The sequence below is a fragment of the Odocoileus virginianus genome, chromosome 21 (assembly GCF_023699985.2).
Source record: "Odocoileus virginianus isolate 20LAN1187 ecotype Illinois chromosome 21, Ovbor_1.2, whole genome shotgun sequence".
In the NCBI taxonomy this organism is placed as follows: domain Eukaryota; kingdom Metazoa; phylum Chordata; class Mammalia; order Artiodactyla; family Cervidae; genus Odocoileus; species Odocoileus virginianus.
Window position 1 is genome coordinate 31,124,280 of NC_069694.1, and position 24,934 is coordinate 31,149,213.

Here is a 24,934-nt window from a genome sequence, read left to right on the forward strand (position 1 = left end):
GACTGCATGATACCAGGATTTTATAAACACATATACACCAATAAGACAAAATAGTGTGTTGTTAAATATGCCTATACATATACATAGTCAATTGACATTCAACAAAGATGCCATAAAGGGCAGTGAGAAAGAATGATCATTTTGATAAGTGGTGCTCAAACAACTGGATAGCCATGTGCAGCAATGAATAAATGAGTAAAAAAAAAAAGACATAAATACATACATTCATACAAGAACATGAACTCTTTCTTTACTTACAAAAGTTAAATCAAAATGGATCATTGGCCTAAATGTTGGGCTAAAATGCTAAAACTTCTCAAGAAAAGCTATAAATTCAAGAATTGTTAAAACAGCCACAAAAATAATAAAAAAGAAAAAGTAAAAAAAAAAAAATTGGCCTCAAAAAATTTAAAACGTTCACTACTAAGATTCTATTAAGAAAATAGAAAGGTAAACAAAAGGCTAGGTGAAATATTGTCTTATACCAACCAAGAACTTGTTTAAGAACTGATGTTGGGCTGCACCCCCACAGATCTGTAAGCCTTATAGTTGCCAAGCCATGAGAATGAACAGCCCAGTCAGGGACAGAGACATCCAAGATTTACTGGATAGGGAATCTCCAAGTCAGAAACGAAAGGTCGTGGAGCCCACCCACCCACCAGGTAAGGCAGAGGGCAGCAAGCTTCACCGCCAGGAGGATGAAGGCGGTAGCAGTTACAGAGGGAATTGACGTCAGGTTGGCTCATCAGTTACCAGGGACACCAGCATATCTTCGTAGCTCTTCAGGTTAATAATTTGTGGGTTGCCATGGGGGCGGAAGTTTCTCTCTGATAACCTAGAATGTGGAGCCATTCTTGCCTAAGGATTAGAACAATCGCCTTCTGGAGCAGGGGGCAAATACAGAGGAAGTCGCTGATCAAGCTCTTTGATTAACAGGGAAGGACAGTCATGCAAGTAGGGTGTGTGTGAAGCAGGCACTGGCTGGGCAAGGGGTGTACAGACAGCAAGAAGAGCCACCGTGACTGGCCTGATCATACAACTGTCTAAACAACTCTTATACCCTGAAATAATGTGCTCAGTCACTTCAGTGGTGGCCGACTCTTTGTGACCCTGTGAACTGTAGCCTGCCAGGCTCCTCTGTCCATGGGATTCTTCAGGTAACAATGCTGGAGTGGGATGCCATTCCCTTCTCCAGGGGATCTTCCCAACCCAGGGATCGAACCTAAGTTTCCTGCGACTCCTGCACTGCAGGTGGTTTCTTTATCACTGAGCCACAGGGGAAGCCCCTGAAATAACATGTGGTTGCAATAAACACTTCAAAGAAGCTATAAGGATAACAACAGCAGGTCTGCAAGACTTGTAGTGGCCCAGCCTCAAGACCGAAGAGCATGGAGTCAATGACAGTGATCAGTGATTTACAGACAGGGAATCTTACATGTCAGAAACAAAGGTGTCCTGGAGACACTCCGGCATGCACAGCAGGCAGGACATGGCAGCAATCTTCACTGGTCAGGACAGAAGGAGGCTATCATTTATTGGAAGAACTGATGTCAGACTGGCTCATCAGTTACCAAGGAAACAAGCAGCAGGGGCACTTCCCTTACCACCCTTCAGGCTAACTACCATCAAGAGGGCAGATGTTTCCCTTTAATAAATTAGCAAGTAGATCCTTTCTGGCCTAAGGGTTAGAAGAGTTGCTAGCTGGGGCAGGGGGCAAACACTTTCATGGGAGTAGGGTGTAGGTGAAGCAGGGACTAGTCGAGCAGGGGATGTACAGAGAGCAAGAGAAGATCCATCTTGTGTGCCCTGATCATACAGAAGGCAATATCTTTAACTGTGATTTTATTGAATTAACATTTGTCAAACAGAGCTCCCTGGGATGTCAGATTGTGAGATCAGGTTCAAAAGAAGACTGCAAGGGACCTGAAATAGACAAATTTATTACCCGTGGGTCCTAGAAGAAGGATACAGCACTCTTTAATAGGCGAGCCTAGGAGGCAAGGCAGGCTGTGGGCAGAGAGGACAGCAGTAACCGGGGCATGTGCCCCTATTAAGGTCTGTGGGTAGAATGCTTTGCAGTTCTCGGGCTAAGGCCAGTTTTGTCAGTTCAAACCAAAAACAGGAGGGTTTTGGTAAGCTTCAGTAAGTCTTATCTAAAGTGTGAGTGAAGGAAGCCCTGGAAGCAGGGAGGCTGTATCACAAAGATAGTTTGGAAGGTCAAATTGAGAACTTAAATTTACTTGTGTGTAACTGCAGTCTGTTATCTGCAGGATAAATTTGTATTAGGAACTAGGTTGGGTTTAAGGCCTCCACAAGCCACTAGGTCAAACAAAATGGATGCTGAGGCAACAATACCATGAAGTAGTTTCAACATTACTCAAAAGACTAATTAAATGTTTTTTAAACCCACTGGAATGGCTAAACTAAAAAGAATGACCATTTTAAGTATTGACAAGCATATGGAGTTTCTGCTATTCTCATCACTCCTGGTGGGAATGTAAAATTGTTAAACTACTTTGGAGTACAGGCATACCTTGGCAATATTTGAGGTTCTATTACAGAAAACCACAATAAAAGGAATATTTCAATAAAGCAAGTCTTTTAAAAAAAGTTTCCAGTACATATCAAAATTATATTTATACTATACTATGGTCTGTTAAATGTATGATGGCATTATAAAAAAAAAAAACACATGACCAAAGTTATAAAATAATCACAATAGTCACATCAAAGATCACTGATCACAGATCAATACAATAAGTATAATAATAATGAAAAATGTGAATTATTGTGAGAATTACAAAATGTGACTGAGATATGAAATGAGCAAATGCTGTTGAAAAAATGGTGCTAATAGACTTGCTCCACACAGGATTGCCACAGACCTTCAATTTGCAAAAATGCAGTATCTGTGAAGTGCAGTAAAGCGAAGTGCAACAAAAGGAGGCATGCCTGTACTGTTTGGCAGTTTCTAAAATGTTAAACATACGTTTCAAATCTGACTCAGCCATTCTACTCAAAAATTTCCCCAAGAAAGCATATATCCATGAAAGTATTTGCATGAGAATGTTTATAACAGCTTTGTCTGTAATAGTAAAAAAAAAAAAAAAGTGAATATGAATGAATAAATAAATGTAGTATATTCATATAATGGAATAGTATTAGGAAAATTTGATATAAAAATACATATGTAAACATTTTAAACTTTAGGTATTTGTATTTTATCATACTATAATTATACTTAAAACTGTAAATATAAGAATGTAGTAATAATACAACCCTCTCAAATGAACTGGTGAAGTTTCAGTCACTACTTTTCTTAACGTGATAGTAGCCTACAAAGGATAAGCAAGCCAATGAAAATTAAAAGGTGAGTTCAAGATAGCAGGTAGAACCTCCAGAGGTGTTCTATTTGCTCCCTTCTTTAAATTCATATAAATATTATTAATATCCCTACATCATAATGGAGAGAACTGAGGCCAAGAGAGTCATGTGACTTGCTTAGGTTGTTCCTCCAAGTCTAAAGACATAGAAAGGATAATTATTTGATGTTCATAATTATTTAATATATTATTTCTGCCATGTAATGTAATATTTGTTGAATAGCTAAATGTTTTATCTGATACACTTCACAACAGCAGACTCTGCTAATAAACTAAATAATTGATAGCTTTAGGAAATGGCTTGAACATTCTGATATATATTGAAAGCAAATATCAAATTTGTGGTAATATTTCTCTGAGTCTCACATTGATGTGAAAGTAAAATAATTTCAAACAAAAAATGATAAGTTACTACTATTTTACTTTAATATAAATGAATATAGAGAATTTTAACATTTCTTTAAAATTTAAATTTTCTCTGGGATTATATAAAATGAAGCTTTCATTTTTTATAAGTGTTTACAAATTATGTGTTCATAAATTCTGAATGAAGTGGTAAGTGAAGTGAAGTGAAAGTCACTCAGTCGTGTCCGACTCTTTGTGACCCCATGGACTATACAGTCCATGGAATTCTCCAGGCCAGAATACTGGAGTGGGTAGCCTTTCCCTTCACCAGGGGCCCTTCCCAACCCCCAGATGGAACCCAGGTCTGCTGCATTGCAGGCAGATTCTTTACCAGCTGAGCCACAAAGGAAGCCCAAGGGAGCCTACAATTCCAAGAAGTGAAATTTTCTTGTATTAACAACTATTTTATACAGTGAATTTGTCTTTGACTTCCGAGGAAATTATTTTTGTCCTAAGAACTCAAACTGAAAAAGAGCAAATAGTATATTTTGATTAATTCTCAATTATTGTTTTACCTTATTAAAACTTTCAATTTCATAATTTTAAATCTTCTTTCTTTATCCATTCATCATTCAAAGTATATACATTCACAATAAATTGTCTTAAGATGACTAAAGAGGAAAGAACTCTGGAATATGTTCTGTTCAAGAGTGAAATAATTGAAGAGCTTCTGGAAAAAAATTAAAAAACAGCAAAGAATATTTTTGCTTGAATAATTTTTGTTTTAATTATTGTTGGTTGGAATTTTCTGGAGTGATTAATAGGATTAGTAGAATTAATTGCTTACTTATAAAACTGACCTTAATAGAAATGAACATTGAAAATATACAAAGAATTTTCCTATTAGGGCAGACATCTTGCTATATTGCATAAATGAACCAAGTTCAATATTCTTCTATTATCACACACACCAACCCAAAGTCTTCTCTATTGACTGAAGTATACTCAGAGCTATAATGATCTCTAATAATATGACAAATTGGTACCATCAAGATTTAATTATGCTGCAATTATTTTTTACACATTCCTTGGATGTTCACAATGATAATGAAATTTTTTAAAAATCCACCAATTATTCAGAACTTAAGTAGTATGTGCCTTTCAGATATTTTGCTTATCTGATCTTATTTAACTTTTGCAATAATTATACTTGAATATTATCTAGATTCTGCATCTAAGAGTTACAGGTACATCAAATGACATAATTTGAGGAAACTGTATGTGTTTTCATATTTACTCTAGTACTTGTGATCTCCTTAGGAAACAAATATTTATCTTTTATTAAGCAATTATTTATTATCAAATATGTTTCATATATATTATTACCATTTTATAAACATGGTTTCATGGCCTTACAGGCTCTATTATTAAATTTTTATATCATACTAAAAATAAAGAAAAAAATGACTGAAAGATTTTTAGAAAGGAAGCAACTAGTTACATTAAAATTAATTTTAGATAGTTTAAAGGAAGTTAAGTGAGGAGATAATCTAGCAAGTTATTTCCATAATACAGGCCTGAGACAATGGTGCTTCAAACTAGTATGGTCGGTGTCAGGGAAGATGGAGACATGTGAATAAAATAAAGTTGTATTTTGAATTTAGAATCACAGGGATTGAATGTGGAAGGGAAGGGAAAAGTTTTCAGATTTCAGATACAGGAGTTATGAATTACAGATGCCTGTGGAACTGCCACACAAAATGTCAAATATGTAATTGAGTATGCAAATCCAGAAGAGTATCTTTGCCTGAGGGTAAAACTTTAGGACCTTTCAGGCTTACAAATAATTTTGTAAGTCCCTAAGAGTGAATAGAATCACCTAAAAGTAATTTGTGGAGAGAAAAAGGTACAGGACATAGCTGTGAGGGAATTTGATATAACTGAGAAACCAGTAAAGGTAATTTAAAAGAATCTGTCTGAAAGATAATAGAAAAATCAGGAGAGTGGAATGTCACAAAGAAATAAAAAAACTAAGTTAATAAGGAAAAACTAATTAAAGAACCTGAAGCAGAGATGTAAAAGAATGATATATTTTAAAAAAATTACTAAAAAGGTAGCAATATCCAGGAAACAAAGGGATTAGAAAATATTATCAGATTGGAGAAAATCTCTCAATGACGAGGAGTAATGCATGTATGTTTTATGATGTGAAAGTGAAACTATTAAGTTACTCAGTCATGTCCAACTCTTTGCAACCCCGCGAACTGTAGCCCGCCAGGCTCCTCTGTCCATGGGATTCTCCAGGCAAGAATACTGGAGTGGGTTGCCATTCCCTTCTTCAGGGGATCTTCCTGACCCAGGAATCAAACCCAGGTATTTCTCACTGCAGGCAGACTCTTTGCCATCTGAGCCACCAGAGATCTGTCTCTCCCCGTTGTTGCCACATGCTATAACTAAGGAGGGCATGGCCATGACCCAGAGCAGTGCACCAGCGCTGGAGATGATCAGAGTTTCCAGGGATGTGGCACATCTACACTGTGGATCCAAGCAGGGACACAGAGAGAACTGCAAGTAGTTCACTTCTTTTTCTTGCTAGGCTGAGTCAAGTAACATACCAGGATTTACATGTATTCCCCATCCAGGGCTAATTCATATCAATGTATAACAAAAACTACTGTAATGATGTAAAGTAACTAGCCTCCAACTAATAAAAATTAAAAAAAAAAAAAAAAAAAAGTAACATACCAGGTGATCACGGAACTACCTGCTTTGATGTTTATGAGAGTGTTTTACCAAAGCATGCTGTAGTCATCTATTATTGTCTTAGACTTCTTCACTGTGTGGCATACATCTTGAGAAAAAGTACTTTTAAAAACCTGCATCCTTGGGGTGCACGTGTCTCTTTCAGATCTGGTTTCCTCGGTGTGTATGCCTAGAAGTGGGATTGCTGGGTCATATGGCAGTTCTATTTCCAGTTTTTTAAGGAATCTCCACACTGTTCTCCATAGCAGCTGTACTAGTTTGCATTCCCACCAACAGTGTAAGAGGGTTCCCTTTTCTCCACACCCTCTCCAGCATTTATCGCTTGTAGACTTTTGGATAGCAGCCATCCTGACTGGTGTGTAATGGTACCTCATTGTGGTTTTGATTTGCATTTCTCTGATAATGAGTGATGTTGAGCATCTTTTCATGTGTTTGTTAGCCATCTGTATGTCTTCTTTGGAGAAATGTCTGTTTAGAGCTTTGGCCCATTTTTTGATTGGGTCATTTATTTTTCTGGAATTGAGCTGCAGGAGTTGCTTGTATATTTTTGAGATTAATCCTTTGTCTGTTGTTTTGTTTGCTATTATTTTCTCCCACTCTGAGGGCAGTCTTTTCACCTTGCTTATAGTTTCCTTTGTTGTGCAAAAGCTTTTAAGTTTCATTAGGTCCCATTTGTTTATTTTTGCTTTTATTTCCAATATTCTGGGAGGTGGGTCATACAGGATCCTGCTGTGATTTATGTCGGAGAGTGTTCTGCCTATGTTCTCCTCTAGGAGTTGTATAGTTTCTGGTCTTACATTTAGATCTTTAATCCATTTTGAGTTTATTTTTGTGTATGGTGTTAGAAAGTGTTCTAGTTTCATTCTTTTACAGGTGGTTGACCAGCTTTCCCAGCACCACTTGTTAAAGAGGTTGTCTTTTTTCCATTGTATATCCTTGCCTCCTTTGTCGAAGATAAGGTGTCCATAGGTTCGTGGATTTATCTCTGGGCTTTCTATTCTGTTCCATTGATCTATATTTCTGTCTTTGTGCCAGTACCATACTGTCTTGATGACTGTGGCTTTGTAGTAGAGTCTGAAGTCAGGCAGGTTGATTCCTCCAGTTCCATTCTTCTTTCTCAAGACTACTTTGGCTATTCGAGGTTTTTTGTATTTCCACACAAATTGTGAAATTATTTGTTCTAGTTCTGTGAAGCATACCATTGGTAGCTTGATAGGGATTGCATTGAATCTATAGATTACATTGGGTAGTATAGCCATTTTGACAATATTGATTCTTCCAATCCATGAACATGGTATATTTCTCCATCTGTTTGTGTCCTCTTTGATTTCTTTCATCAGTGTTTTATAGTTTTCAGTGTATAGGTCTTTTGTTTCTTTAGGTAGATATACTCCTAAGTATTTTATTCTTTTTGTTGCAATGGTGAATGGTATTGTTTCCTTAATTTCTCTTTCTGTTTTCTCATTGTTAGTGTATAGGAATGCAAGGGATTTCTCTGTGTTAATTTTATATCTGCAACTTTACTATATTCGTTGATTAGCTCTAGTTATTTTCTGGTAGAGTCTTTAGGGTTTTCTGTGTAGAGGATCATGTCATCTGCAAACAGCGAGAGTTTCACTTCTTCTTTTCCTATCTGGATTCCTTTTACTTCCTTTTCTGCTCTGATTGCTGTTCATTGCAGCACTGCTTATAATAGCCAGGACATGGAAGCAACCTAGATGTCCATCAGCAGACGAATGGATGAGGACGCTGTGGTACATATATACCATGGAATATTACTCAGCCATTAAAAAGAATTCATTTGAATCAGTTCTAATGAGATGGGTGAAACTGGAGCCAATTATACAGAGTGAAGTAAGCAAGAAAGATAAACACCAATACAGTATACTAATGCATATATATGGAATTTAGAAAGATGGTAACGATAACCCTATATGCAAAACAGAAAAAGAGACACAGATGTACAGAACAGACTTTTGGACTCTGTGGGAGAAGGTGAGGTTGAGATGTTTCAAGAGAACAGCATCGAAATATGTATATTATCTAGGGTGAAACAGATCACCAGCCCAGGCTGGATGCATGAGACAAGTGCTCGGGGCTGGTGCACTGGGAAGACCCAGAGGAATCGGGTGGAGAGGGAGGTGGGAGGGGGGATCAGGATGGGGAACACATGTAAATCCATGGCTGATTCATGTCAATGTATGACAAAACCTACTACAATATTGTAAAGTAATTAGCCTCCAACTAATAAAAATAAACAGAAAAAAAAAGAATCAAATAATACTATAAGGGTTTATACTTAAAGAAGGCTAACTAATTTTCATAATATTCCAATCAAAATTAGCTGGCAAGTTTATAAATCTCTGCTGCAATAAAGAAAAATCACATGCCTTCCAAAAATAAAAACACCTGCATCCTCAGTACCTAACTCTGTGTGGTTCATTGTGTCCTTCATTATTTGCTAACTGAATTGTACATGAATGCACAAGTAGAGAAATATACCTTGTTTTAGCCCAAATGATCATGTCAAGAAATAGTAAGTAGGAATTTTAAGAACATTTATTTTGAATCTAGAGAAAACGGATATGTAAAATACTTAGAACGATCTAAAAAGGAAGGATAATTGCATAATTTATAACCTTTTACTCTTTTTTTCTATCCTAATATTATGCTATTATTTCCAGTCTTTAATATTCTTAGTACTATACGATACAGTTTCTAGTCCTAAAAAAAAAAAAATTAATGGGCTTTGAGAAGAAGAAAAATAGTAACTATAAAAAGCACTGAGAAAGTGAACAATTAGAGAATGAAGAGAAAATGGATATGGATACGTAATGCCTTATTAGATACAATATAAAATGGTCATTAAGAAAGTAACTGTTGTTATGAAAGGTAAGTTAAAGTGTTAGTTGTTCAGTCAAGCCTGACTCTCTGTGACCCCAGACTCCTCTGTCCATGGGATTTCCCAGGCAAGAACACTGGAGTGGTTTGCCACTGCCTTCTCCAGGGGATCTTCTTGACCCGGGGACTGAACCCAGGTCTCCCGCACTGCAGGCAGATTCTTTACTGACTGAGCTAACAGGGAAGCCTCACTAAAGATAGCCTGGCTGCCATGATTTGGTCCCTCTTCCTCTCTGTCAGTCTCCCTCTCTAAGGAGAAGGACAGGATGGCAAGCACAAATATTAAAACATGAATTTTCAGGGAATTTTATGGGCCATCCCTAAATATAACAGTTTTTTAAACAAATAACTGTATTTGTTATATGTCATCAGAAAAGCAACATAAATAATCATAGTCATACAGTAAAGTTAATATTTCCTTAATACAGAAGAGCAAAAATGTGGTGACAATCAGAAAAGCAGTCAAACAATTAATGACTCAAATTCAGAGTGACTCAGTTCAGTCAGTTCTGCTGTGTTTTACTCTTTGCAACCCCAAGGACTGCAACATGCTATGATGACTCAAAATCGAAATATATGACAGTAAAATGATTTATGACAATCACGTGGATATAATATTATTTTAACATGAGTGTAATAGTTTATTTCTATAGTTAAAATGCTATTACTTTGTCAGCACTAATTTTTTGCAGATATCCATATTTCTTCCTATATATCACATGAAAGGAACAAAACATGTCATAACATGTTTTTATCAATTTACCATTTTTGATAGGTCAAAATATTGAAACTTTTAAATGCATTTATTGATGGTATTCAGCTTGAGTATCATAAGACTTCTTTTATCAAAATATGAAATAATTCAATCTTTGTTATCACTAGTTGATACTAAATTATTTTACTAAAATTAAATATTTTGATAGATATTCTATATTGTATGCTTCTTAATTTACTCATTTGAGAATGAATTTTTACCTAGGGAATATTTTACAATTATTTTATATGAATGAATCTTATTATTTTACAAACACACATAGGTTACTTTCAGAGAATGTCACGCGTGTTTCAGAGAAATTATTCCAATGGTCCTGAAAATACGCAGATAATAATTAGAAAGTGAGATGCAAGCAAAGATATATTCAAGATTAATATTTCTTTACTAGAGAAATGTAAATTTATGGAGTACCATTTTAATCAGAGGCAAATGTCATTAAATATCATCCACATACCAGGAAGTATCACAGCCCCTTGAGAAACATCAGTGAACATTCTAGACAAAAATCTTTGCTCCAGAGTTGCTTCTACTTTAGTGAGGGTGTGGAAGACAGACCATAAAGAATAAATGTTTTAAAAAATGAAATTATAATGTATGGTAAAATAGATAATTGCTATTAAAAGAGAGCAGAATAAAGGGGAAAGGAGTAGACAAGTAGATCAAAAGCACAGTTTTGACACGGGATGAAATGTACCTTGAGTCTCATCCATAGTTGATGTAGATGATATTTAAATGAGACTGGATTTCAGAGTTGATGCTGGAATGAGTTAAGACTTTTGGAACTGTTGGGATGGAATGAATATATTTTTCATGAGAGAAAGATAAGAATTGGAGACAGAGGCAGAACACAGTGGATTAAATGCCTGTATCCTTTTCATATTCACATGGTGAAATCTAACCCTCAATGTATGTGGGGACTTTGGTTGAGGGGGCTGGTGGTGATGGTGTGTGTGTGTGTATGTGTGTGTGTGTGTGTGTGTGTGTGTATGTTAGTTGCTCAGTTGTGTCCTTCTCTTTGTGACCCTATGGATTGTATGGACTGTAGATTGCCAGGCTTCTCTGTCCATGGAATTCTGCAGATAAGAATACTGAAGTAGGTAGTCATTTCCTTCCCCAGGAGAACTTCCTGACCCAGGGATTGAACCTAGGTCCCCTGCATTGTAGGCAGATTCTTTACAGTCTAAGCCACCAGGTGGGGGGTGGGCATGGGGCATAATTAGATCCTGAGAGTGGAGTCCTCATGAATGGGATTACTGACATTCTAAAAGGGACCCTAGATGAGATCAGGCACATTCAGGGTGGTATGGCCGTAGACACAGACACAGATGTACAGAACAGAATTTTGGACTCTGTGGGAGAAGGCGAGGGTGGGATGTTTCAAGAGAACAGCATCGAAACATGTATATTATCTAGGGTGAAACAGATCACCAGCCCAGGTTGGATGATTGAGACAAGTGCTCGGGCCTGGTGCACTGGGAAGACCCAGAGGAATCGGGTGGAGAGGGAGGTGGGAGGGGGGATTGGGATGGGGAATGCATGTAACTCCATGGCTGATTCATGTCAATGTATGACAAAAACCACTACAATATTGTAAAGTAATTAGCCTCCAACAAATAAAAATAAATGAAAAAAAATAAAAAATAAAAGGGACCCTAGAAAGTGCTTATTCTCTTTCCTCCATGTGAGGATACAAGGAGAAGTATGCAATTCAGAATAGAAGTCTCACAATTACTCAACCATGCTGACACCTTGGCCTTCGATTTTTAGCTTCCAGAATGACAAGGAATAAATTTTTGTTTTTGATAAGCCACACAGCCTATGATAATTTGTTTTAGCAGCTTCATATAAGGCAGAATGGTAGATTTCCATTTTAAATAGAATGGTCAGGTTCAGGCTCATTCAACAAAGGAAAGGGGAGAAGATAAAGGTATTAGCTTCATGAATAGTTGAGGGAAGGGCATTTTAAGAAAAGGAGGAAAAGTGAAAGTTGCTCAGTTGTGTTCGGCTCTTTGAGAACTCATGGACTCTATAGTCCATGGAATTCTCCAGGCCAGAATACTGGAGTGGGTAGGCTATTCCTTCTCCTGCAGATCTTTCTGACCAAGGAATTGAACCAAGCTCTCCTGCATTGCAGATGGATTCTTTACCAACTGAGCTATCAGGGAAGACCAGGAAAAGGAGAGAGTTTAAAAGCTCGGAATTCCTGAGAAACTTCTAGTGAGTCACTGCACCTAAAACAGAGCGAGTAGGAGTTAGAGCATTTGGAGGGGGAGTCAGACATAACAGTGGACAAATTTTGTTTAAGGTCATCATCCATGAAAGACAGCCTATATTGCTTTTACACAGAGACAGAGAGTTCTTGGAGGGTTTTGAGCAGAAGAACGTTAGATATGAATTACATTTTGGGAGACTCACTTTGTTTTCTATGTTGAAGCAAGGAAACACTGGGGTTAGGGGTGGTGAAAATAGTGAAAAGGGACAAAAATTTCCATTTTATGTCCATGTAATCAATGCCATAATCTATTCACTTGTACTTCACTTTTTATACTTTCTAGGTTATTTAAGTCTCAGACTATATTTTCCTTTTCCTGCATTATCTGCTGCCAGAATTGGTAAGTCTTACATCCACGTTGATCATCTATTAAATAGCTAACATCAAAGACTCCTAATTTGTTTTAATGTCACAGCACACCCTGGCCGTATCCTAAATCCTGGAAACACAAAAAATGTCCCATTTGTTAGATAGTGAATTTTTTCTAACAATTTTCCTTTTAAAAATTCCAAAATTGTAATTTTATAGTTTTTATTTCATCCTCCAAAACTATTAAAGTGTTTGGATTAAGTCATCAGAACTGACCCTAATCACCAAGATTGTTAACATTCATTAGCATCATGAAATTTATACTTTAATATATATTTTAGACTCAAACAAATTCTTAGTACAGTCCTTGTCAATTTAGTAATGTCATTTCCCTTATTTTAATCATTTAGGCAATGTCTAATTTGAAGTGTTTTCTACCTTGAACTTAAGGTCAGATAAAAATACATTAATGTTAACTAAAGCATAGAGTGAGATAATACATTTGGTTTAAAATAGAGGATCATGTTTTTAAGTTCATTGCTTCATTTCTACTTCCTCTGTATGCCCACTACCAAAGCCAACTGCTATTTCCAGAATTGTGTCCTGAGCAGATAACACAAGAGAGGTATAAAAACTTGTGCAACATGAATTCTACTGCAGTGTTATTTATAAGAGACGATAGGTACAAACTAAGTCTGAAGCAGCAGGAAACAGTAATTACATCATGTTATGTCAGCCTAACAGACGATTTTACATCCACTAAAACTAGCAGATACAAAACTGCATCATCTTGAAAATGACTTTGATAAGGAAAATCTACAAACTTAATATTCTATCACTTCAATAACTGCTAACTTGAGAAAATTATGCATGTGGCCAAAACTGGAATGAAATATTGAAAATAGAAATATGATTTTTCAAAGTGATCAGTTCACTAGTGATATTTTAGTATAGTTTTCATTTTTTAAAATATCTGGGTAAAAATATTTCAGAGCACTAAGGAAGTGTCTTATATTTACATAGTTATATGATTTTGGTCAATCAGGGGATTAATAAGCATATTTGAGTACATAGAATGGACTAGATCCTTGTGTGTCTAGCTGTCCATAAATAATATTTAGACTTTTAACCCACATATAGAAGTCCAAATCGCATTTTCCAATATTATTCCTTTTCCTTCTTTTATAAAGGATGCTACTATTTTCAGATTATCTGTTACATTTCAACTACTAATCATCCACAAATCAGTTTTGGCATGTGTCCCATGTCATATGCAGGTTTTATAAAATGTTTTACACATTATCAGTAAGTTCATTCTTTTTGTTGCTTCTCACAGGTGTGAAACAAAGGCTAAACTATCTTCCCTTTAAGTGATTAAAATTTCTGTTATTTTGATCATCTTGTATACTTTTGGAATCAACAATGCTAGATTTTGTTTATAGATTGTTTATGAAGGATAGTATGAAATCTCCATACCACTGCAATATATTGTTGAGCTCTGTAAAGAACACTTGCTTTTATTTTTCTCTCTGTGTCTTTGTCTTTCATTTCCCCTCTGGGTTTACATCAGGCTACACTGGTTTCAGGAGTGAAAATGATGATCATATCTGTTGTAAGTCTAAACTTTCTTCAAGTGATAAAAGATATACAACTTTTACATTATCTATAATTCTATCTGTATTTGGAACAAAAAGTTATTAGACTAGCATTGAAAAATGATTTTTAAAAAACATCTTTTTATTATCTAAGAATAGTTTTTTGATCTTTAAAAGACAACTTTTTATTGTCTAGGAATATTTGTTTTTATCTAAGCCTACATCTTCTAATATAATTTTGCAGCAAATCCTACAAAATTTAACTTGAACACATCTCTGTACTCTTCCTCTTCCTTAGTATTCTTTCTCCAATTATTAAAGGCTTTGAAATAATGCTTTATTCACATCTACTTTCTTAAAAAGTTCAAGTTATTTCATACACTGCCTTTTTAAAATCTAAAAACCTCAATATAATACAATACTGAATACTATTCGTATCTTTTCATTATACTTCATAGATTTGCAGATGTATTGGTTTAGATTTTTATCATCTTATCTAAATATGTAAATTGTACCTATTATTTGACCATTTAAATATACAATAATTAATTGAATTGATTATACTGGATTATAGACCTTCAGTATGGTGTCAATCCAAGCAGGCATATATGATTTCTAAGTATCAATAATAATATTAAATATCACAAGCAAAGTCCTCAGCTAATTTATCCAAAAACTGACTTTACAAAATAAGTATAAAATTTTAGTCAGTTTCAAAATTTACCTTATCTATCAAAAATATATTTTTGAGTGGCTAGTATATGTAACATTATTTCAGTTTTAGTTGCAATGCATCAGAATTCTCTGGAAGCCTAATTTAATATATGAGGGTTTTCAGGAAAATCATGAGTGTTTCAAAACTGTTATGTGTCAAGACAGATAACATACACTCTGGAGGCTATCTTGTGAAATTTAGAAAGGAGGAATGGATGGAAAATCTTAATGTCTCTCGTTTTTAAAATCCCTCTGGCCATTCTGTTCCATAGCTCCCTATGGCTCTGGACATGTCTTAATGCACTGCTGGCCATGCTGCCTAATATATGACTTTGCTACTGTGACAACAGCCTGCTGGACCAAAGAAAAGCACCAATCTGAAGGAAAGATCATCTACGGGTTGATTGGTGGACTTTGTAAAGTTTCCTAGTAATGAATGTTTAGCTGACAAGGAAGAGATGATGGAATTGAGTCTTTCAGTGAGGAATTGAAAGTGTTATGCTTACAAGCCAGTGTTTACCAGCAGCTGCTAAAGCTGAAAGACACAGGAGGAAATGGTATCACAGATTGCATGGTTCAGTTCAGTCACTCAGTCATGTCTGACTCTTTGCAACCCCATGGACTGCAGCACTCCAGGCTTCCCTTTCCATCACCAACTCCCAGAGATTGCTCAAACTCATGTCCATCAGGTCAGTGATGCCATTCAACCCTCTCATCCTCTGTCATCCCCTTTCTCCTCCTGCCTTCAGTCTTTCCCAGCATCAGGGTCTTTTCCAATGAGTCAGTTATTCACATCAGGTGGCTAAAGTATTGGAGCTTCAGCTTCAGCATCAGTCCTTTCAATGAATATTAAGAATTGATTTCCTTTAGGGTTGACTGATTTGATCTTGCCATCCAAGGGACTCTCAAGATTGCATGGAGAAGAATAAAATTAATAATATTTATATTATGACACCACCACTAGTAGTAATGTATAGAAATAACTGGTAAATATAAATAGGAGCCTAGAGGGAGTGTGTAAATCATGAAAATGATGCAGTACCAAAATGAAGGAACTTTATTTTATTCTTCATAAAATAAAGAATGCTGATTCTTTAACCAGATAATACCATCATAGGATATCCTGGCAACTCTAGATCCTGAATTATCTCCTGGTACCCATCATCTTGGAGCAGGAAATGGCAACCCACTCCAGTATTCTTGCCAATAAAATCCCATGGACAGAGGAGTCTGGCAGGCTACAGTCCATAGAGCTGAAGTGTAGGACATCACTGAGTGACTGAGAACATAGCACAGTGCCATTGTGTAGTTTATGATAGGTATGACTGGACTGTGGTTCTGAATTCCACTTCCATGTCCGGGCCTATCTACTATTCCTGGATTTCCACAAGGCTTGCTTATAACAAGGAAATTCACTTTCTTCTCTTTTCCTTGTATATTTTTAACCAACTCCCTTTTTTGAATCTAAATAAGTTGACATCTAAAGCAGCTTAACACAGAATTTAGCTACTTTAAGAAAGTTAACATTTTTAAGCTTTTGGTTTTTTTTTTTTTTTTTTTTGGTCCTTAGTTAAAAGTATGACTCCAAACTTATTTTAACTATAAGTAAATCATAGACAACACATATAGCTGTAAGGTGGTTTACAATCTACTGCATATAACTTTTCCAATATTACTAATTTTCTCTATAAATCAACTTTTTATAATTTTGTTGTTCAATAAGAGTTCAAATAAATATATAATTCCTCATGTTGTAGAGAATGATTGTACTTGTAACTAAACACTGAAAATAACTCATAAACATCTCTTTAAGAAAGCCATCAAGAAATGTGCATAAATGAAATTTTTTGATGTTAGGAATTGTCATCAGCAGTGCAAAAGATTTATCATACAAGATCAAGGCAACTTAAAATGACTTATAGTGCTAAATGATAAACTGAGGTATATTAATATTTTTAGGTGTTTTCAGAGCAAAAATTGATTCATCCAATCTAGCAGATAGAAGAAAGACCACAGGACCTCTACAAAATGACAGACTTTTTATATATAGAAGGGAGTCAGAAGGAGAAGGCAATGGCACTTTGCCTTCCCCATTCCAGTACTCTTGCCTGGAAAATCCCATGGACGGAGGAGCCTGGTAGGCTGCAGTCCATGGGGTCACTAAGAGTCGGACACGACTGAGCGACTTCACTTTCACTTTTCACTTTCATGCATTGGAGAAGGAAATGGCAAGCCACTCCAGTGTTCTTGCCTGGAGAATCCCAGGGACTGGGGAACCTGGTGGGCTGTGTCTATGGGGTCGCACAGAGTTGGACACGACTGAGGTGACTTAGGAGCAGCAGCAGCAGTCAGAAGAAGTTACAATAGGCAAAAACAAAACAGGCTGGTTATTGTAAGGTTACTTTCTTTTAATGTATGGCAGGAGTCTATCAGAGAGTTTATCCAACTTATGCTGATTGGGTGAATATTGATTGCTTGGTTTAAGATTCCATTTCTGGTAGATTTCTCATCAGTGGGCTTAAAACATTCAGTCAACCATGTTGTCAACAGATGTGCCATGACCCAGGCTTTGTCATTGCATGTATAAAGCACAGGCAGAGTATTTAGCATAATTCTTAAGAATCCCAGGATTTTTGGAATGATAAACAAGCACTGGCTAAAGTCACCAGCAGGATTAGCCCCTAAGAAAAGAGTCAGACTGTTCTGTGAAGTTGTGAAGCCAGGTGGTGACTTGTGTTCTCCAGCTATTACTTTTTTCCAACAAAAAGCTGTATTATCTACATTGAATATCTGTTGTTTAATGTAGCTACCTTTATGAATTATTAACTAGATCTTCTGGATAACTTGCTGAAACTTATGCATCTGCACTGACTGCTTCACCATGCACTTTTATGTTATGGAAACAGCTTCTTTCCTTAAACCTCATGAACCAGTCTCTGCTAGCTTCAAACTTTTCTCTACAGCTTCCTGAATTCTCTCAAGCCTTATAGCATTGGAGAGACAGAGGACCTCTGGATTAGGCTTTGCCATGAGGTAACATTGTGGCTGGTTTGATCTTCTATCCAAACCAATAAAAGTTTCTCCGTATCAGAAATAAGCTGTCACACTTACTTATCATTCATGTGTTAACTGGACTAGCACTTTTAACTCTGTCATTCACAACTTGGAACTTTTCCTTGCATTCACAATTTGGCTAACTGTTGTAATAGTCCTAAAATTTGACCTGTCTCAGTTTTCTACATGACTTTCTCACTAAGCTCAATCATTTTTAGTTTTTCATTTAAAGTAAGAAACATGTGACTCCTCCTTATGTCTGAACACTTAGAGGCCATTGTAGGTGTTTTTTAAATTAATTTTGTTAGAATGTAGTTTCTTCATTGTAGGATTTTTAATTATCATAGATCTTCACAACCCAGATAATCATGATGGTGTGATCACTCACCTAGAGCCAGACATCCTGGAATGTGAAGTCAAGTGGGCCTTAGGAAGCAACACTATGAACAAAGCTAGTGGAGGTGATGGAATTCCAGTTGACCTCTTTCAAATCCTAAAAGATGATGCTATGAAAGTGTTGCACTCAATATGCCAACAAATTTGGAAAACTCAGCAGTGGCCACAGGACTGGAAAAGGTCAGTTTTCACTTCAATCCCTAAGAAAGGCAATCCCAAAGAAAGCTCAAACTACCACACAATTGCACTCATCTCACACAATAGTAAAGTAATGCTCAAAATTCTCCAAGCCAAGCTTTAGCAATACATGAACTGTGAACTTCTAGATGTTCAAGCTTGTTTTAGAAAAGACAGAGGAACCAGAGATCAAATTGCCAACATCTGCTGGATCATCGAAAAAGAGAGTTCCAGAAAAACATCTCTTTCTGCTTTATTGACTATGCTAAAACCTTTGATTGTGTGGATCACAATAAACTGTGGAAAATTCTTAAAGAGATGGGAAATCCAGACCACTTGACCTGCCTCTTGAGAAACCTGTATGCAGGTCAGGAAGCAACAGTTAGAACTGGACATGGAACAACAGATGGGTTCCAAATAGGAAAAGGAGTACATCAAGGGTGTATATTGTCACTCTGCTTATTTAACTTATATGCAGGGTACATTATGAGAAATGCTGGACTGGAGGAAGCACAAACTGGAATCAAGATTGCCAGGAAAAATATCAATAACCTCAGATATGCATATGACACCACCCTTATGGCAGAAAGTGAAGAAGAACTAAAGAGCCCCTTGATGAAACTGAAAGAGGAGAGTGCAAAAGTTGTCTTAAAGCTCAATATTCAGTAAACTATCACTTGCCATCACTTCATGGCAAATAGACGGGGGGAAACAGTGGAAACAATGGCAGACTTTATTTTGGGGGGGCTCCAAAATCAGTGCAGATGGTGACTGCAGCCAGGAAATTAAAAGATGCTTGCCCCTTGGCAGTAAAGTTATACCAACCTAGACAGCATATTAAAAAGCAGAGACATTACTTTACCAAACAAAGGTCCATTTAGGCAAGGCTATGGTTTTTCCAGTGGTCATGTATGGATATGAAAGTTGGACTATAAAGGAAGCTGAGCACCAAAGAATTGATGCTTTTGAACTGTGGTGTTGGAGAAGACTCTTGAGAGTCCCTTGGACTACAAGGAGATCCAACAGCCCATCCTAAAGGAGATCAGTCTTGGGTGTTCATTGGAAGGCCTGATGTTGAAGCTGAAACTCTGATACTTCAGTCACCTGATGTGAAGAGCTGACTCATTGGAAAAGACTCTGATGCTGGGAAAGATTGAAGGCAGGAGGAGAAGGGGGTGACAGAGGATAAGATGGTTGGATGCCATCACTGACTCAATGGACAGGTGTTTGAGTTAACTCCAGGAGTTGATGATGGACAGGGAGGTCTGGTGTGCTACAGTCCATGGGGTCACAAGGAGTCGGACACAACTGAGTGACTGAATTGAACTGAACTGCACCATTGAGTAAGGAATCTCTTCTTCATCCTTTCACAGCAGTTGGGATGGCCTGCTGACTTGCTTGCCTGCTCTGGCAGGCTGTAGGGTTTGCTTCATAGCTGCCTAGCATCTCTGGCCAGGCCTCCTAACCCTAAACATGTGGGCTGGTCACTTGCTTTCTTGCGCAAGCAGGGCCCTAGAATGAGCTCTGAGGCTGGGATGGCTGAGTCAGACACAACTGAGCGACTGAACTCAGCTGAACTGAATTTCAATAATTTTGTGTCATAGGGAATAGGAAGGCCTAATAAGAGGGAGAGAGATGGGGGAACTGCCAATCAGTGGAGTGGTCAAAACACATGCAGAATTTATTGATTAAGTTCACCATATTAAATGCTCATAGTGCATGATGGCCCTAACAATTACAATAATAACATCAAAGATCACTGATCACAGACCACCATAACAAATATAATCATAATGAAAGGTTTAAAATATTGCAAGAATTATCAAAAGTGACACAGAAACATGAAGTGAGTAAATGCTGTTGGAAGAATAGCATCAATAGATTTATGGATATAGAGTTGCCACAAACCATCAATTTTTAGAAAACATAGTAAAATGAGCTATGCCTCATAAAACATTTATGACACTATGCAAAAGAACTAAATAAGAAGAAGCAGACCTATACCATGATCCCTTTTAACAAATAAAAAAATATCAGTTTGCAATACAGGTATATATTCTTCTCTCCATCCTGCATTTTCAAATGTAAAATATATTCTGGAATCTTTTTTAATATTTGCACATACTTTTTATTATTTACTACATTTTCATGTTTCATGAAAAAATAATATTTTGAATATTTTTAATACTTTCAGTAAATGTATGATACACTTATATTCTTGCTTTTTCCACTCAATATTATATTTTTGAGTTATCGTGTGCATGTGTGTGTGTGTGCATATGTGTGCATGAATGTAGGTTAATTTTGTTGGTTCATATTCATTGCTAATGTCACTAATTGCTTAGACAGATGGTCATTTAGTTTTTCATTTTGGGGTTAAAAGGCTAATACTCCCTTTTTTCTTAAAAAAAAAAATACCTCATTGCTATGAACATAGACATTGGTATATATCCCCCTGTTTTATGTGAAAGAATTTCTCAAGAGTGTAAGGACTAAGGTGTGGGGATGCTGAATCATGTACAATGTACTTTTTCAATTTAGATATTGCTCTCCAGATTGGTCTCATAGAGGCACATTCATCCTCCATTTCCACCAACACATAGGGGTTCCCTTTTTCTTCTTACTTTCAAACACATATAAAGAAGTCTCTTTATATCCCTAAAAGATAATTTTGGATTAGAATTTGAGACATGTAAGCTTTTATCATCTGAAACAGGTAAGTTTCTGTGTCATATCTTTTTGCCGGCAGCTTGATTTGTCTTGGTTTACCTCTAAATATTGGGTGTCCTAGCTTTCTGTAAGGCTTCCAAGTCCCAACTATGCAACTTGTGTGCCCCACCCCCCCAAAATAGCTCCTTTCCCCAAAGGTCTGGTAAGGCAATAACCTTTAGGGCACACAATTTGGCAACTATCTGTATGTTCCTTTAACTTCAGTAGCAGTTTACTAATGTGATGTGATTCATATTTGCTCATTTAAGAAGACAGAGGGATGGCCAGAAGACAGATGACAAGGTGCTCAACTTCACTAATTATCAGAGTATTGCAAATCAGACCTACATGGTATACCCCTTCACACCAGTCAGAATGGCTGTCAACAATAAGAGACATCAAATAACAAGTGTTGCCAAGGATGTGGGGAAAACGAAATACTCATGCACTGTTGCTAATATTGTAAATTGGCATTGCTCTACAGAACCACTATGGAGGTTTCTCAAAACATTAAAAATACAACTACCATATGATTCAGCAATTTCACTTCTGGGTATTTACCCAATGGAAACAAAAACACAAATTTGAAATTTGAATATCCAGTGTTCACTGCAACATAATGTATAATAGCTAAGATATGGAAGCAACCTACATGTCCATTGATGAATGGATAAAGAAGATACGCAATACACACACACACACATACTTACACACAAACAATGGAATATTAGTCATTAAAAAGCAATCTTACCATTTTCAACAACATGAATGGATCTAGGCTTATTAAAGTAAGTCAGAGGAAAATAAATCTCACATGATACTACTTACATGTGGAATATGAAACCAAAATAAGCAAAATACAAAACAAACAAAAACCAGACTCGTATATACAGATATGGAGAACAAATAGGTGGTTACCAGAAGGGAGGTGGGTAAAGGGTTGGGCAAAGTAGGTGAAGGGAATTAAAAGGTACATACCTCTAGCTATATAGTAAATAAGTAACAGGGATGTTATAAATAGCATAAGGAATATGATCAATAACAATGCAATAATTTTGTGTGGGGACACATGTTTACTAGACTGTCTAATTCATCATGATATGTACAAATGTCAAATATTTCAGGTAGTACACCTGAAACTATCATAATGGTGTATGTAAACTATATTTCAATAAAAAACAGAAAATAAATTTTAAAAAATAAACAAGTATACTTCCTTAGCCACCCCTCCAAAAAAAGAAAAAAAAAAAAAAAGATGAAGAAGAAAAGAAAAACAAAGAAAACTGGAAAAAAAAAAAAAAACTACTTAGGAGCTCTGATTACAAGAGTGGGGTCTGACATACACACCTTCAGAAATGCCAGAATGAAATGTAAACTCAGGCTTTAACAACCACACTGTCTTCTTTGGAGGCCTGCTAGAAATTTTACTTAGTCAACATTGAGAAAAACCTCCCTAATTTTGAATGAAAAACTGGCTTCTGGGTGTTCTGTACGTGAAATAAGAGTATATTATATAATTGCAAGTAAAGATCTGTAAATAACATTTTTTGGTCACTATCAGGTTTTATCCCACAAGTTCTGTCTAGAAAAACCCAGACTTCAAGGATTTTATAAGGAATTGAGTCTGCCCCGGCTGCAGCCTGTCCATGTGTACTTTTAAATTCCTTGTCCTCTGCTTTTCTTTGCCAGTTACCATTTTCTAAACCCACTTCAGTTCTTCAGAAATTTTTTGAAAGATTTTTTATTTGTCTGTTTCTTCCATCTTCTCATTCTCTTCATATTTGTGGGCATTCACTTATTTTAAAAAAAGTTACTATCAAATAAATGGAACTATGGGAGGGAGAAAGAAGATACGACCATATGCTATGACCAACATCTTAAAGTTAAAATTCCTGCTCACTAGCTGTCTATAAGTGTTAATATTTTAACAGTGAAAGGCAATTTTAATAAAAAGTGTAGACTCTGATAATTTGGAAAACTAATCCCCTTCTAGTAGATAGCTACTTTTTAGATTCTCACAGGAATACAAGCCTAGTATTATCACATTTCAAGATTCTTAGAAATATTTCAGTCTTCAGAATTTTTACATCAGACCTCCTACTTTCTTAATGATGGCATGATTTTCGTTAGCACCGTGTGAGTTGATAAGTCTGCAAGAAGTATCCAGAGTATATGATGCTGGTGCATGATATTTCTTTTAGATATACAGTTAAGTTAATTATTTTTAAAAAGCTTGACAACTAGTTATTATTTCCCACATTTACAAATGAATAAGCTGAAGTGGTCTAATGCTAATTAGCCTTGCCAGATGCTACAGAGAGGACTTGAATTTTATTCTGAGTCCAGGTTGTCTGACATCAAACATAATACTATGAAGAATAGTGTATGCTGGGGCTGTACTGTGCTTGATCGCTCGGTCATGTCTGACTCTTGTGACCCATGGACTGTAGCCTGCCAGGCTCCTCTGTGCATGGGATTCTCCAGGCCAGAATACTCAAGTGGGTAACCTGCGCCTCCTCCAGGGATCTGAACCCAGGTCTCCCATATTATAAGAGGATTCTTTAACATCTGAGTCTCCAGGGAAGTCCCAGAATACTGGAGTGGGTACCCTACCCCGCCTCCAGGGGATCTTCTCCACCCAAGAACAGAATGGCAGTCTCCTGCATTGCAGGTGGATTCTCTACCAGCTGAGCTACCAGGGAAGCATGTTGGTCTAAGGAAGTGGTAACTATAAGAAACCATACAGTTACCTCCCAAAATGGAGATCTTACTCTAAATTTTTTCTTTGAAAATGCTACAAATGTTTTAAAATATCTTTCAATTTTGGGACAATTCCTCATTGTCCTTATCATCAAATAACTGGAAAGCTGGAACCAATACTAACTTCCTTCAGTCTTAACCTCCTACTCATTTCTCAGGCTCTTTCAAACTGATTTCAGCTCCACCCACTCTATTCGAGAGAAGACAAGAGTAACATTTTAAGGGGTGTTTTATTTTTATATGCAGCAGGTGGAAATTATTTCTTATTAGACACTTCATAAGCTTGTTTAATAATGAATGCACTGCTTGGCAAGTGAAATTGTGTTAGTGTATGTGTCAACTATTTCTGTACGTGGGGCCTTAATAAGTTATGCTCAACAAGCCAAGAACAATTTGAAATACTTAGCTGTGGATATTTTATGTGACTCCCACGAGATATCAGTTGTTAGCAAAATTTTTGCTACTAATGTTCTGTGCTATTAATATTTTGCTTTATGATTTGTAAGATATAAAAGTCATGTTTCTCTCCTTTAAACTATTTGAAATTTTGATGACTAAATTGTGCTTTTATTCATGTCACAGGCTCCAAAATGAATAAACCTCATGTTATATATGTTCCACATACTTCCATTTTAGCAGATAATTTTAGCAGATAATTAGAAATTACATATATATTTGTCTATACAATACGTATGTGTGTATGTATGTAACAAAATATATGCATTTTTCTTCCTAATTATATCATAGGAAATCAATCTATGAAGTCATTACTGACTAAATA